We start from the raw sequence: 16,111 nt of genomic DNA on the forward strand, positions 1-16,111 counted from the left end.
AGAGGGGAAGGATGGGTGTGAATGGAGAGAAACTCCATAAAAGGACCTCCTGAGGCTCCCGGGAGAGCCCAAGTAGCTGGTAATGAAGAGCGGAGCGGAGAGTGGAGGCAGCAGTAATGGGAAGACGCTCGGCCATGCCGGTCTGGGAATCAGGGTTACCCACCCAGGCTTCCGCCCAGCTTTGATTAATGCGATTGTCAATCCACGTGGACAGCATTTGGCCCTGTGCCACGCGATTTCAGGTTATTACTGGTTAGAAAAATAGCCCCGCTCGGCCAGATTTTTAAAACTCAGTCAACACTTATTAAGCACTTACTGTGTGCTCCGTCCCTGGCCAAGTGCTGGTTGCTGAGGAAAGCTGAGGTGAAAATGGGCGGCGAGCCCTTGTTGCTCTAAAGGAGGCGGGCCTATGCTAGGACGGGAGGGATAAATCACCGCCTCTCGCTTTTGAAAGTTTTCTTCTTTCCAATGACAAATGGCTTTGGAAACTTTCTCACTGCCCAGTTGCCCTCTAATAATTCTGGTTAATTGTGATTAATCAATTCTCGCCCAGGACTCACTTACCCGGGCGGTAATCCGCTCGTGATTCAAAGAAAAGGGGAACGTTGTGTTTGAGGTTTAAATTTCAAGGGACGGGGGTGGGGTGTGGGGGGTCAGCTTGCTAGCATCCGGCCCTCCAGTCAGACAGGGTCACCCTAGTCAGCGGACGCCCAGGGACCCGAGGAGGGGCACAGTCACCTTTGGGCAGCACCGGGACCTGGCCCTTCTCTCCTTCCCCGGGCGGCCAGGAAGGGTGGCAAGAAGTTGGGGTGACCCAGGCACCCTCCCTGGAGCTAGGACCGCCTGTTCCAGGGCCACCTCCGAAGCCCTGTTCTCCTGGCGCCTGAGGAGCAGTGCCCGTGACCAGCGGTCCCCTTTGTTCCCCGCGCCCAGGCCCTGCATATCTTGGATTGTTCCTGGTGAGAGCGCAGCGTCCGGCCCAGGAGAGCAGGGCTGGTTCTGCTGTGAGACTGCTGAGTCGAAAGGCTGTGGGAACGTGCCAGCCAGGCAGACGGCTCCCGCAGCCACTGGGTCCCCCGCTGTGTCCAGGGAAGGGAGCTGCAGGAGGGGAGAGGCTCTCCTGGGGGGCCGGTCTCTTCCCGACCTGCTTCCTCCACGGAGGACCTCGGCTTGCTCATCATGAAGGGAAGGCTTGGGCACAGACAAAGGAATTAAAGAAAACCATTTATTATTACCACCACGTGCCAAGCTTTGTGCCAAGGGCTGGGAGACCTTTGTTTTACTTCAAAGAAATTGCTTCTGCCCTCCAAGACCTTCTGTTCTGGTGTACAAATTCTGAGCACTTGATGGGAACACACAATAGGAGCACATGATAGGAACACACGAAAGCACATGATAGGAACACACGAAAGCACATGATAGGAGCACACAAAAGCACATGATGAGAGCACACAAGAGCACATGATAGGAGCACACAAAAGCACATGATGAGAGCATACAAGAGCACATGATGGGAGCACACTCCCTCCTTACACCTGCAGTTTTATACAATCCTCAACTTCCTTCCAGGCTCGGCTCAAGTGCTCCACCCTCCACAGCCCCACTCTCCAGGGACTCACATTCTCAGAAAATGCTGGTTGTTTCGTGTGTGGCTCCCAAGTACCCAGCTGTGTACCACCTTAACTCCCTGTACTAGGATGTGAAGTCCCAGAAGGAGGGGGCTGTTCTGTCTTTGCAGCTCAGTACCCAGCGCAGTGTCTGTGCAGAGCAGACCTTGAAGAAATGTTTTCTAAATGAATGAATGAAGTTCCTTGGACCAATCTTCATTGATAATAAACTCACTTTATTTCCTTTGCCTTTCAGCTCTCCCTCTACTGAAAAAGCCAAACCTTCATAACCAGGAGGCAGAGTCAAGAGAAACGAATTTCTTCCTTGGTCAGGAAGGTGCTGCTACACTAATAAGAGAAGCTGATCACGTGGGAGAGAGGGGATCACAGGGGGAGTTTTGCACCGAACAGCTAGCGAGGGTGTGAGGGGTCGAGGAGGCTCGGTGCCATGGGCCAGGGCAGGCAGTCGAGGAGACGGCTGGCATGGGGGACTCCTGTGCCCAGGGCTCTTTTCTGCTGATGTCTGAGGTGAGGAGCTTTTCACTACTGGTCTCTCAGCTCCACAGGGGGCCCAAGAGTCTCCCTTCCCCACAGCTGGGAATCCCCTTCCCCTTTCCCATGACTCCATAGGCTCCTAAGCAGACCAGCGCCCAACGGAGGGCTGCTTCCTTTTGTGACTTCTTCCCTTCGGTACCCGAGCCTTCTGAGATCTGAGGATGGGTGAGAGAGCAGTTGCCATGGCAACAGGCAAAGACTGGCCTAGAGGGAGTCACCTGGAGAGAGAGAGCGCGGGGAACAAAGGAGCCCCTTGGTATTGATTGGGCTGCACTGAGGGAAGGTGAGAAGCCTTGCTCCCGAGTCCCAGAGAGGCTCCTCCCTGCCCAGCATCACTCCCTTTCTGCTGTGGGAATAAACTGGCCCCGCCCAGCCTGAACAGGCCAGAGGATGGAGAGGAAGCTGTCGCCGGCCCGTTGGACAATGGAGACCGGGGGCTGACTCAGTGACGGCTCCAGAGAAGGAAAAATGGGCTCAGGAGGCGGAGGCGGCAGGGAGCCCTGAGCCCCTCCCATTGCCTCAGCCCCAGGGGAGCACTCCTGCTTCTTGTTGGAATTAATTCCTGCTGGTCTCATGGGAGTACAAATGCTGGGAGTGAGGACCTCCCCTCCCCCAGGATTTTTTCCTAGGTCAAACCCTCCCAGTTTATCTGCCTGCTTTGCCTAGACTAAAGTGCATGATGGGAGCACACAGAATGAGAGCACATGGCAGGAGCACACGGGAGCACATGATAGGAGCACACTAGAGCACATGATAGGAGCACACAGGAGCATATGATAGGAGCACACTAGAGCACATGATAGGAGCACCCTAGAGCACATGATAGGAGCACCCTAGAGCACATGATAGGAGCACACAGGAGCACATGATAGGAGCACACTAGAGCACATGATAGGAGCACCCTAGAGCACATGATAGGAGCACCCTAGAGCACATGATAGGAGCACACTAGAGCACATGATAGGAGCACACTTCCTCCTTATACCTGCATCTTCATAGAATCCTCAACTTCCTTCCAGCCTCTGCTCAAGTGCTCCACCCCACCCAGCCCCCACCCTCCCAGGACTCAAACTCTCAGAAAATGTTGGGTGTTTTGTGTGTGGCTCCCATGTGTATGTGTACCCAGCGGCAAACAACCTCTTCTCCCTCTAATAGGATGCGAAGTCCCAGAAGGAGGGGGCTGTTGGGGGCTCTTCTGTCTTTCATCTCAGTACTTAGCACAGTGTCCATGCAGAGCAGACATTGAAGAAATGTTTTCTGAATGAATGAATGAATGAATGAAGTTCCTTTGAGCAGTCGTCATATGGAATGAAGTCGAGACTCTTCTCCAGACTGGCTGCCCTCCTTGGGATCCTCCCCAGCTTCACCATGTCCTGAAAGGGAATCTAGTCCATGATAAAGGACCCAGGCACCGAGGGCCCTGCCTTGATGTCAGGCAAGCTCTTCCTGTGTGCCGGGTCCCGTGCTGAGCAATATTTCAGTACACTTAAGGAGAAAGAGAGCTCCTGTCCTCAGTGAGCTTGCGTTCTGATGGGGAAGGATGACGCAGGGAACTGAAAAGTGGAACGCGGGGGGGTCCCAAGCAGGGGCCTGATGGCGAAGTCCCCGAGTCCGAGGTCCAGCGGCTGGAGGGGGAATGACCGTCTGCCCATGCCCCCAAATGGAGGGGCCAGACACCACGGGAGGAAGGGAGCTTCCTGGGCCAGAATGCTCCCACCCAGGGTCACAGCCCGCACATTCTCCTGGGATCGCTGCTGTTCTCCTGGGGGGCACATTTCTCATTCATGTTCTATCCGGGGCTTACAAAGCCCGGCAGAGGGGCCATCTGAAAGGTGTCTGAGCTCCGGGGTCGGCTCTGTACTTTTCCAGCCCCGCGTCCTCAGTGACTGCCTGCCTCTCCTTCTGGCTGCGTTCCTGGCAGCCTTGGAGACAATCTTCCTTCTCCCCACGACCCATCAATGATAAAGAATTTGTTTACTAGGAATGGCTCACCACCCCCTCCTGCCCGCCATCTGCCACCCTGGCGACACAGTGCCGCCGCCGCCTCCTCCTCCGAGCCCCCCGAGCTTCAGACAGATTGGCGCCTCCACTGGGGGCCGCGCGGGGCTGCTGCTCGAACCTTCCTCAGCTGGCACCGATCAGCGTGGCGGGGCTCGCCCCCTTGCCACAGAAGCACATTTGTCAGCCTCATCTCGGCACGGCCAGCAGGCAGGAAGAAGGGCAGCCGGGCTCAAGACCTCGGGGCACCCACCGGCTCCCTCGTGGCGCAGACAGGCCGAGGTGAACGGCCACATACGCTGAGTCTGAACGGGGGTTCGGGGGTCTCCACACTCTGAGGTCTCTTTGTGGGGCCGATGGAGCCAGACAGAAGGACGACAGAGAGCTCAGGGGATGGTAGCAAAGAGATGGAAGGAGGAGACCTCTTCCGGTTCTTTCTTCCTCCACTTCTGACATTAGTGACTTATCTGCATTATTATTCATTAACAATAACAGCAATAATAAGTTCCCTTCTTGCCTCTGGGTGCTCAGGCAGCGCTACCCTGCGCTCTCTCGGGGGGCTTGTTCAGCCAGGAGATGCGACTGGATTCCACGCGAGACCGCGCCTCTCACTGCTCCGGAACGCCGGAGAACCTTCCTCATTAAAGAGTGACTTCCAGCGGCTGAAGTCTACAGAGCCCCTGGTCCTCCACAAAGCCCTGCCCTGCGCTCTGAGACAGCTCCCTGCTTGCCCCCTGGCCCGGCCTCCGGGCCAGCCACACCACGGAGGCCCGCCACATCACCTCCTTCCCTCCTCACTCTGCTTTCTGTCAGAGCTCTCATGAGAACAGCGTGCTTTCAGGTGCACGATGGAGGGGATGGCCTGCTGACAGGAAGTCCCCCGCTCTTCCCTGCGCCGCGGCTTGTCTGTAACTCACGCAGCTCCAGACAAGCGCCTTCCCACCTTGGGGAATCAATTGCCAAAATTTCAAAACAGGGCCTAGAGTCAAAGAATGGAAGGGGCCCAAGGGCATGTTTCCAGGACTCTTCCGTGCACATTGATCGCCAGAGCCTTGGCCAAAGGGACTGTCCTGGAGGTCCAGAGCCGGCAGGGAGCAGGTCCGACAGGGAACCCCGCGGGCCTCCTGTGGAAGCAGGCCCCGCGCTCATGCTTCGCTCACTTGTGCTCCCTCTCCTCCATGTGCGGATGCTCCATTATTCTGGCCCTCCGTGCGATCTTCGTAAACATCTGTTCTACCCCTGGCGTGTGTGGGTATTTGTAGGAGAGCAAGTTGCAGGAGATGGGCTGGGGAACCTTCTATGGTTACCTTCTATTGCTCTTTAATTAAAAATCATTTGTTATGAAATATCTTCTGACTGGTGGAAATAAAACCCCTCTGGTGGAGGCTTTTTATGATTTGAAGAGGATTATGACTGAAAAGCCCCACCGAGGATCTGAGGGTGGCTAACTGGGGAGCCGGCATGAGGCCGCAGAAGCCGTTTCCACGCTCCCCAAACTCTAGAAAACAGAGCTACCGCTGAGCGTGTGTGGGAACAATGACCCAAACCTCCTATTCCCTTAGTTTCCAAGCCAGAATAATAACTGTTGAGTGTCCTCTTCCCCCTTCTCCTGCCATCTCCTCTGGCCACTTATGTGTTCCTCGAGTGAATGGCTCTGTTGTTGGCTCTCGGAAACTTTTCTTTGCTACTGCTTGTAGTTGATCTCTTTAATGGGCACGGAAAGGGAGGTGCTCCCGCGTTTGTTTCCGAGCTGCAAGAAGCAGAGTGTTGGTGCCATAAGCTGGTCTGGGGTAGAAGTGCAGCTTAGTTCTCCTTCTCCTCCTCCTCCTTTTCCATCAGAACCTTCAGAACTTCAGTAACTTCCAACCAGATTTTTCTCTGGTGTATCTTGTGGAGCAAAGAACATGGAAGCACAATAGGGTAGAAAACCCTATTTCCCTAACTTCGCTTTCTCATGTCCATGTTTTATATTAAGCTCCCAAGCATAAAGAAAACAGATTCATAAATGTGGGCAGAGATGTGAGAGGGCGTGAGCCGTTAAACCAGCACCCCTCAAATCTCCCCCATAGCACACTCGCCACATGGCTGACCGCTCTTTGCCCCAAAGATTCCCACTGAAGTCCGAAGGCATCCCATTCCACTTTTCATTCATTCTGGTTGTGAAGAAGCTCTACCTGAGGCGGAGCCCACATTTGTCATTTGGCACCTTCCCTCAGATAGTTCCGAGCTCTGTTCTCGTTACCTGTCTCCAGTTCTCCCAGGTTCTCCCATTTGCCATTGTCAGGTTAATTTTCCAAATGCATCATTTTCATCTTACGTGAACTTACTGATATTCAAACTTTCTGTTTACAAACACAAGACCGACACGGTGCCGTGAGCCAACAGCTTGTCGGAAAAAAGATTTATTTACTTTTCTTAGTGGTTTGAAAGCACAACAAAAGTTGGTGCTAGGATGTGGAAGCCCAACCCCTAAAGTCATCGTAACTAAATTAAGAAAGGCAGCAGATGTCCGGGACTATAACAGGCCCTCGGCTCCCTTCTCTGGACAGACCACAGCTTGAAGAGCACTGCCTTTACTTCTCTCACTTTTGAGGGTTAGAGTTAAGGTGAAAATCAGGGGAGTGGCTAGCAAAATCCCCCGGTGGTTCAAATTGCCTTCTTCTAATCAGGGCTGGGAAAAGATGGTACTTCTGTGCTCCCCTGACTCCGTGTTTCTCCCGGGATCTGAGTGTCAAATCAACATGAAGCAGTTTCCTAGAGATGCCCTATGGGAAGAGGGAGAGAGTGAGGGCAAATCCCCAGCAGTCGCATCATTCCAGTTGTTCAAACCTATACCATCAAGGCAAGAATCTCATAATCATCAGATAATGACCCACACCCCTGGGGTGTTCATGGAGGATGATCCCCTTGTGTAGGAGGGCTTGCTGAGCCTTTGGCAGGGCTGCTCATGCACTTCTGTGTTTGCCTTTCACCCAACTCTCTTCTGTGGCTCCAAGAAGCTGTAGCATGGATGGCAGCAATACCCGAGTAAAACCATATTGGCAGACGGGCTACATCAGGTTGAGGGTAGCCAGTGGTGAGTTAGGGGTAAGGCGACCCTAAGCATGGGAGGTCTTCCCCATGATGGATGAGAACAATTTGTTTCACTGGCCTTGAAGGTGGCCGAAGCCAGCCCTGTGGAGCACTTGGTCACCCCAAGGTCATCCGCTGTATCCCAGCCACTGCCAGTTATCTTAGCTTGTCTTTGGACTTCTAAGATGCTCGAAGAGAGAGTGACGTCACAAGTCAGGACATCACCCACGATGTTAGTGGTCCTCTCAGAAATGGAGTGACAGCCACAACAGACCTGCTTCCAGAATCACAGAACATGAGAGGAGGCGGGGACTTTAATGATTATTTGGTTCCACCCCCTTTTTTCGCAGATCAGGAAATGGGGACTCAGAAAGAAAGAGTCTAAGCTTTCTACTCATTGCTGGGATCTCTGGGTGAGTGAATAGGCGGGCGTGAGAGAGGGAGGGAGGAAGGATGTCTGGGAGATGCTCATACTATTCAGGATTAGAGTTAATTCTCATGTATCAGAATCACTCTATGAGTGACGTCTCTCCTCTCTATGTATATATAACTATATCTATATCTATATTTATATAATCATTCGACATGTAAATATGGGGAACCCTTGCTCAGTCTGCCAAGGGAATACCTAAGTGAAAGGGTAGAATAGGGATTATGAGGGAGAAGAATCAGATATTTGAGAAACTCACCTATCTACCCATTCATCCATCCACTCGTCTCCTTATTCATTCATTAATCCATCATCCATCCATCCATTCATCCATCCTCCATCCAAACCTCCCTCTATGTATTCATCCATCCATCCATCCTTCTCTCCATCCCTCCATCCATGTATTCATCCATCCATCTATCCTTCTCTCCATCCCTCCATCCATGTATTCATCCATCCATCCATCCTTCTCTCCATCCCTCCATCCATGTATTCATCCATTCATCCATCCTTCTCTCCATCCCTCCATCCATGTATTCATCCATTCATCCATCCATCCACCCATATTCCTGCTGCTAGGAGGCAGCCTGTGTCTTCCCCATTTTGGTTCTTGCTTGGATATGTTCAGAAAGAGGTTTTGCTCCGCTCAAGGACCCGCCCCCAGCTGCAGCCTGGTGCAATACAAAGGGGCTCTGCCTCATGAAGCCCAAATGCAGGGAATGAATGCATCCCCCTCCTGGGACAAGCTGGGAAGAAGAGGTTCATGGGAAAGGTGCTTCCTGGGACCACAGTGTCTCCCATTACCCGGCAAACAGGCGCCCATGCCAGAAGTCAAAGCCCAGCCCGTTGCAGCTGTCTCCAGACCTTGCTTGTTGGATTAATGTAATAAGACAGCACCTCCAGCGCTTCTTGCTGATTAATTAATGTAACATTGGATCCCATTTGCTATTACAATTAGGGCTACATCAGGAGGTAAGCTGGCTCTGCCCTCCAAGGGGAGGCTGTGCAGGAGGCAGGTGAAAAGTGGACAGGAAAGGGGAGATGTGTGGCCCTGATCCTTCATTCCTGAGTCAGTGAGAGCCCAGATCTTGCCGAGGGGCCGTGAATCCTGACGAGGGGCCGTGAATCCTGACGAGGGGCCGTGAATCCTGGCTGAGGGGCCGTGAATCCTGGCTGAGGAGCTGCGAATCTTGGCTGAGGAGCAATCCTGCATGAAGCCAGGGGCAGACATGCAGCAGCAGCCATCAGGAGACCAGCTTAGTTACCCTTCCAGGCTCAGCTAGGATTCCTCGTACCATTACTCTCCTTTTGGTCTTCTTTCCCTTCTTTCTGCACTTTGGATCCCTGTTTCCTCAGCTGTACTGCAAGATTAGAAGCAGTGGCCTCCAAGGTTACCTTTGGACCATAATAAAGGCGTAGTGGTCCTCCTGGCAGCCCCTGGGAGGCAGTGCTCCCGCTCTCTCAGGACCCAGGGACTCTGGGCTGCTGAGGGCTTGAGAAGATCGGTTAGCAAACTGAGCACAGCTTTGGCTTCGTGCCCCCCTCAGGTATCTGGCTTGAGGTCCTGGTCGCAACGAGGCAGCTCTCTCTGAAGCAGCATCTCCTAGCCTTGCTGTCACGGGGGGGGGAGGGGGAAGGCCATCAGAGCCAGCCACAACTGGGCAGCATGAGCTCCTCATGCAGCTGGATGGGTGCAAGATGTTGGGAAGGCGACCAGAGAGCCCCAAACCCTCGGCTTTTGTCTCCCCTAAATCATGGGGGCTCACCGTGCTGTGGAGCCGTGCTCTGTTAACAGGGATGTTGGCTCACAGCACGTGGGAAAGGGGTCACTTGGCTATCTTGAGCAGGACAGCCCCCCCCCCCCATGAACAGGTACAAAAGTCCCTGGAGGCCCGGAAAATGCAGGACATCCTGATTGGTGTGTGTGTGAGTGTGAGTGTGAGTGTGTGTGTGTGTGAGTGAGTGTGTCTGTCTGTGTGTGAGTGTGAGTGTGAGTGTGAGTGTGTGTGTGTGTGTGTGTGAGTGAGTGTGTCTGTCTGTGTGTGAGTGTGAGTGTGAGTGTGAGTGTGTGTGTGTGTGTGTGAGTGAGTGTGTCTGTCTGTGTGTGAGAGTGTGTGTGTCTGTGTGTGAGTGTGTGAGTGTGTGTGAGTGTGTATTTGTGAGTGTGTGTGTGAGTGTCTGTGTGAGTGTGTGAGTGTGAGTGTGAGTGTGTGTATGTGTGAATGTGTGTGCAGGGGGGAGGGGAGCCCCCTGGAGATGGCACAAGGGTTTGACCTGAAAGGACAGCCCGATATTCCAGAGTTGAAGAGGTGATTGACATCTTCTGAGTTGATTCTTTTCTGTGATTCTCCAAGGGCCATTCACACACTGCTTGTTTGGGAGAATCCACAAGGTGGAGCAGGAGCTAATGAGCCCCCACCGAGGCATTGGACCTTGAAGGTAAGAAGATCTAGACTCGAGCCCTGCCTCTGACCATGCTGGCTGGGTGCCCCAGTGCAGGGTCCTCAACCCCCAACCCCCTCAACTCCAGAAGGTGCTGATCCACCCTGGGGGAGGGACTCTCCTCACTTGAGAGTTCCCAAAACCTTCGACTAAAGGATCATGAGTGTGGACACCTCTCCCGAGTGAGGAGCCTGGGGAAGTGAGGAGCCCTGGGGAAGTGAGGACCCTGGGGAAGTGAGGACGCCCCTCCCGAGTGAGGAGCCCCGGGGAAGTGTGGACTCCACCAAATACACTTTTACTGTGGCCAGTGTTATCTCTCCTCCTGTTCCCTGTGTTAAGTAGTCATTTGTCTCCTGCAGGGACTCTGGCTTCCTCACTCAGGCCTGTAACCTGGCCATGTTCTGCCTTGACACGAGCTCTCAGTAAGGAGAACGAACTTCTTCGAATTTGGATAGTGAACTAGTGGAGACGCTCACCCCTGATGGGTGGCAGAGCAGGCAGGGCCAGTTACAGAGCTGGGCTTCCTTTAGGCAAAGCAGGACATAAGGGCACCAGGCTCTGGGTTGGTTCTAGATGAGCGTTTAGATACCTTCAGAGGCAGACAAGCCTCCACCTCCCTTCCCCTACAGCTCCCCTCCATCTGAGGTGCACGTCGGACAGAAGCCGGGAAAGGAGGCCAGAAAGGACGGCAGGTCAGAGGATGGGGGAAAGATGAAAGAAGGGGGAAGGCCATTCTGGGGCCTCAGCAAGTCTGGCCCAGCCATCCTGGTCCCTTTCCTCTGGTGCAGGTGGGGAGCCAACGGCATGACCGGAGACTCATTTCCTATCTGGTGATTACTTTGCACTGATCAGCTACTTGGGCTGAACCCTAGCCAGGGTTTGATGGGAGGGAAAGTCCCCTGCTTGGAACAAGTGGGGGATTGTGGGATGGCTTCTTGGTTATGTTTTCAGTCTTTGCATATGTTCATGCATCCTATACACCCACACATACACACAATATACACATATAGACATAGTGTGAGGATATATACAGATCCATCATAGATGTATGCATGCATATGCAAATAGAAATGCAAATGTGTGTGTGCATAAAAATTCATCCTGAGGAAATAACTGAAGTTGAACTTTGAGGGAATTCTTTAAAAAAGATTACCAAGTAGAAGATGAGAAGAAACAGCTTCTCTTCCAGGTACCTTGTAGCCCCTGCAAAGCAAAACAATCCCTCCCCCCAAAAAACCAACCCCCCAAACTTTCCACCTGGCGGTGCTATTGTGCTGCTGAACACTGGAGTCAGGAACCCTCAAATTCAAATATGGCCTCAGGCACTTAATACCTATGTCATCTTGGCCAAATTATTCAATATCTTTCTGCCTTAGTTTTCTCAACCATAAAATGGGTGTTCAATGAAAAGAGCATTTTCCCAAGGTTTGGTGAGGATTAACTAAGATACCATTTGTAAAGCGCTTTGGCAACCTGAAAGGGCTAGGTATGCAAATGAGTATGATTATTGCTATTATTTTATTAATTATTATTCAGTAGGCAAGCAGAAGGGGAGATCCTCTCACTTTGACCTATGAATGGCTTTGGAGCAGGTGGGTCCAGGATCCTGCTGAGGAGCCGCCCCTTTGGAACTCTCACAACAGAAGGGAGCACACGTCCATCCGTTTGGGCAGCGACTGTGTGTTCCGGTCAAGGTGTGGGACTCTAGAACTCTGAAGCAGTTACCTGCCCCAGAGGAGCGATGACTGTCCTTAGCACGGCCCAGAGAAGCTGCTTTAGGAGCTCCTGGCTCCGGGCCCTAAAGGTTTTCCTTCCTTAGGCCCCCTTCAGCCCCTGCCAGACCAGGCTGCATCAGGAAAGCAATGGTTGCTGAGAGAGACTTAAATGGATAAGAGCTGGCTGCAGGGATAGGGGTGGATTCAATCATCTTCTCTTGGCTAAATCCCAGTCCCCAAATCTGCAAAGCCAATGGGGGCAGTTCCTGGGCTTCCGCAGTCTGTTACCGGGGCCTCGGACCCGATGCCCAATGGCTGAGGAGGGGGCAGTGCGGCCTGGGTCTCCCAGACTGCTTCCATCTTGGCCAGGGCTGGGCGGTGCTGGACAGCTCCCCAAAGCTGAGGCTTGGCCGCCCTCTTGTGGAACGCAGCAGCAATGGCAAGGAGGGCCAGGGCAGCTCACCTTCTGTTCATTAAAGGGTTCTGGGGCTGGCTGCGGGGGGAGCTTGCTTGTGGACCTGCAACAGCACCACTGGGCAGAGACGCTGATTCCATCTTGGTGTTCCCGCTGGGAGGGTCAGGTCCAGAGACACTTGGATCGTTAATCCCGGACGCATCCCGTTCCCTTTTCTCCCAGCCCTCCCCACTCACGGTTGGCTCCCTTTCTTGCCCCTAGGATGCCAGAAGTGTGAGTGATAGTGATGTTTGGAGCTGAGGCCCTTTAACTGCTAATTAATGGCACCATGGAAAACAGTTCGGGTTTGTGACTTTTTAAGTGCCACAAGTTAATTAGTCTGACATCTTTCAGTAAATCTATCTAAGCGAATGTGTTCGTGTGCGTGATCATCCCGGCCTTTGCTGCAGGGCGCCTGCATTAAGAGTTCAAAGTTCAGAATGGAGATGGGCCCAAAGCCCAAGACTTCAGCAGCACAGAAACAACAGACCTTAGCACCGACTTGGCAAGAATAAATAGATCGGAAGTGACTGCATCCAAGAGTCTGCAGCTCCTCCCTCCTGTTGGTGGCTCCCTAGCAGTGTCCTTCTTCTGAGGAACCTGTGGGCCTCCCTACCCTGCCCTGCCCAAAGAGGAGTTTCCTGTCCCTGACCTCGGTGTTCCTCAGCAAAGGCTCCTGAGAGCTAACAGGGAAGCAGCAATAGCTTGGGCTTGACCATAGGCTTTGGCCTTAAACCTTCTGACCCAGCACTAGCTGGTCACACTCCATCCCAGGGGATGCCAAAGTTCGCTGCTGTTCAATGATTCATTCATATTCTCACTTATTCTATTTATAGTTGTCTAGGTCTCTTCATGTAGACAAAAGTCTGGCCAATAGAGAACTCTGCTGTGGAGTAGAGAAGCTTTCTTTCTTAGATTCAGATGGAATAATATCTTAAAAGCACCATGTGAATGACAGTTCTTATTTTGGAGAGACGGGATGGCATAGTGGGCAGTTATAGCCAGCACTTTATATGGGCCATCTCATTTGATCTTCATGACAAGACAAAGTGAGATACTAATATTATCTCCACTTTTCAGTTGGGAACTAGGGCAGATAAAAGTTAAATTACTTGTCCAGGGTCACACCACTAAGTTTCTAAGGCTGGATTTGAACTTCGGTTTTCCTGTAGGCTTGGTGCTTGATGCCCCCCACTATAGTTGCCTAGAGAGTAGAATTTTGGACTTGGAGTCATCAGGAAGATCATGTCTGCTGGTCTGCCTCAGATGCTTGCTTACTTTGTCACCCTAGCTAAGTCACGTCCCCAAATGTACACTGATCCACAAATGACAACAGCATAGTCTGACTGTGTGTTCAAACTGGCTTAGGAGGACTTGCTAGGAATTCCCAGGATGGTGGATTAAGAACCTCTAGTCCCAACCCTTTCTTCTATAAATGAGGAAACTAAGGACCAGAACATTTCAACAACTTGTTCAAGGCAGGAGCTGAGGTTCTCAGGATGAAGCCAGAACTCTGTCCATGGTGCTGACTGCCTCCTTTGCAAGTAGGATCCAGCCTCACCTTTGATCTGAAGAGCAATTCTGGGAAGAGCTGCTGTGGTACCTATGGGATGCTAAGAGCTCCAAAGGAAGCCTCCAGCACATGAGATGAGTCTTCTCTGTAGGATTTTTGGGAGGATTTGGGGAAGAGTTTGATCACACCCTTTCAGAGTTGGAAGGGATCTTTGTAGTGGTCTAGCCCAGCCCACCCCTCCACAAGACTGCTCTCTATAATATCCCTGACAAGTAGACATTTAACCATTGTCCAAAGTCTCTAGAAACCCAGGGTTCGATGGCCTGGATTGCCTGTGCTCCATACTGGTGGAGGGAGGTCAACCATCAGTGAGGTCGCAGACCTAAGTATCCAACTCTCCAGCTTCCTTTCTTGCACCTTGCACAACGACATTTTCTTATCTCTTCGAGCAGAGAACACCTTGAGGAAAGAGACTGTCTCGTACCCCTTTGGAACTCCTCCCCTCAAACTGAGGGCCCTTAGTCATGGATATTCAAGAAACATTTGTTAAATGGATATGTATTGAGGTCAACATAGAACATAATAACTCCCATGGCCAGAGCCCTTTGGACCTCACACTGGGAGGATGGGAAAGGAAGTGCCAAGAAGCTTGAAGAGGAAGCAGTATGCCCCAGGGCAGCGCCTTGCTATGCCCACGCAGCCATTGCCAGAAAGGGAATCTGAACTCACCTCTCCTGAGCCCCATCCAGTGTTCCTTCCTCTATATCCTCCTGGTATATAACACTGTGCTTTGTGAGCTCTGGAGACTAGGTGCCCGGCCATGGTTGGTCCTTGTCTGTCTGTCTGTCAGACGATAGATGTAAAACATGGGCTTATCTAAGCACCGAGCATTTGGCATTTTGGGGTTGCCTGAGCAAAGGGCCGATTCTTCCCTGTTCTCCTCTCGGCTTGCTCTGGCAGTGAAGTGGCCAGGCCTCTCGTCTGCCTCTGCTTCCCTCAGCATGGGGCCTTCCCAAGGGATAGTCTCAGGGGATTTCTGTCGAATGAATGAAAGAGTGAATATACATCCTCCCTCCTATGAGCATCAGACCAGACAGCTGCTGTGCTGAGGATGATCTCCTCTTCCTCCTGGGAGAGTTGGTCTGTGGGACAAGATAAGTCAGCCAAGGATTAGTGACTGCCTGACTTCGAAGAATATGGCCTCTGGGCTGCTTCAAAGTCCCTCCGAAATCCCAGCCAGGACCGGGGTGTGTGTGTGTGTGTGTGTGTGTGAGTGTGAGTGTATGTGTGTGACTGTGTCTGTGTGTGTGTGTGTGTGTGTGAGTGTGAATGTGTCTCTGTGTGTGAATATGTGTGTATGTGTGTGTGTGAGTGTTTGTGTGTGTGTGAGTGTGTGTGTATGTGTGTGACTGTGTCTGTGTGTGTGTCTGTCTGTATCTGTAAGTACATACAGGTCTGCATTTTCATATGTGTAAGATTGGTCCTGTTTTACATTTTGGCAAATTTGTAGGTAATAATCACACCCTTTACATCTTATTGTATCCAGCTCTCCTCCTTATCACCTAAATTTGCTAAATTTGTCTCAAAGGACCACACTTTCATAAATCTGTATTATTTATGTGTTTGTATGTATGTGAAAGAGACACAGAGAGAGGGGGAGAAAGAGAGAGAGAGAGAGAGAGAGAGAGAGAGAGAGAGAGAGAGAGAGAGAGAGAGAGAGAGAGAGAGAGAGAGAGAGAGAGAGAGAGAGAGAGAGAAGGAGAGAGGGAGAGAGACAGAGAGAGACAGAGAGAGAGACAGAGAGAGACAGAGAGAGAGACAGAGAGACAGAGAGAGACAGAGACAGAGACAGAGAGAGACAGAGAGAGAGAAAGAGAGAGAAACAGAGACAGAGAGAGAGACGGAAAGGAGAGAGAGAGACAGAGAGAGAGAGAGAGAGAGACAGAGAGACAGAGAGACAGAGAGAGACAGAGAGAGAGAGATCAGGAGAGAAATAGAGACAGAGAGACAGAGAATCAGAAAGACAGAGACTGTTGTCTGTCCTTCATTCTCAAAGGGGACCATGACCTTGGGGGGGGATGCTGTGACATGTAAATGAATTGGATTTAAGTGATGGAAGCTGGGCAACACCACCTGACTCCCTTTCTCCTCCAGGGCCCTCTGGGTCCGGTGGCCACATAGATTAGGACGAGGCCCTGGAGACAGTGGGAGACCTCGGCCTTTTAAAGCTAGGGTCTTTACCAGGCCTCTGACTGAGGCTGCACCCATTTAGTGAGAGACACAGATATAGAAAGAGACAGAGACTGACAGAGGAAACAGAAATGG

The sequence above is a fragment of the Sminthopsis crassicaudata genome, chromosome 5 (assembly GCF_048593235.1).
Source record: "Sminthopsis crassicaudata isolate SCR6 chromosome 5, ASM4859323v1, whole genome shotgun sequence".
NCBI classification, from domain to species: domain Eukaryota; kingdom Metazoa; phylum Chordata; class Mammalia; order Dasyuromorphia; family Dasyuridae; genus Sminthopsis; species Sminthopsis crassicaudata.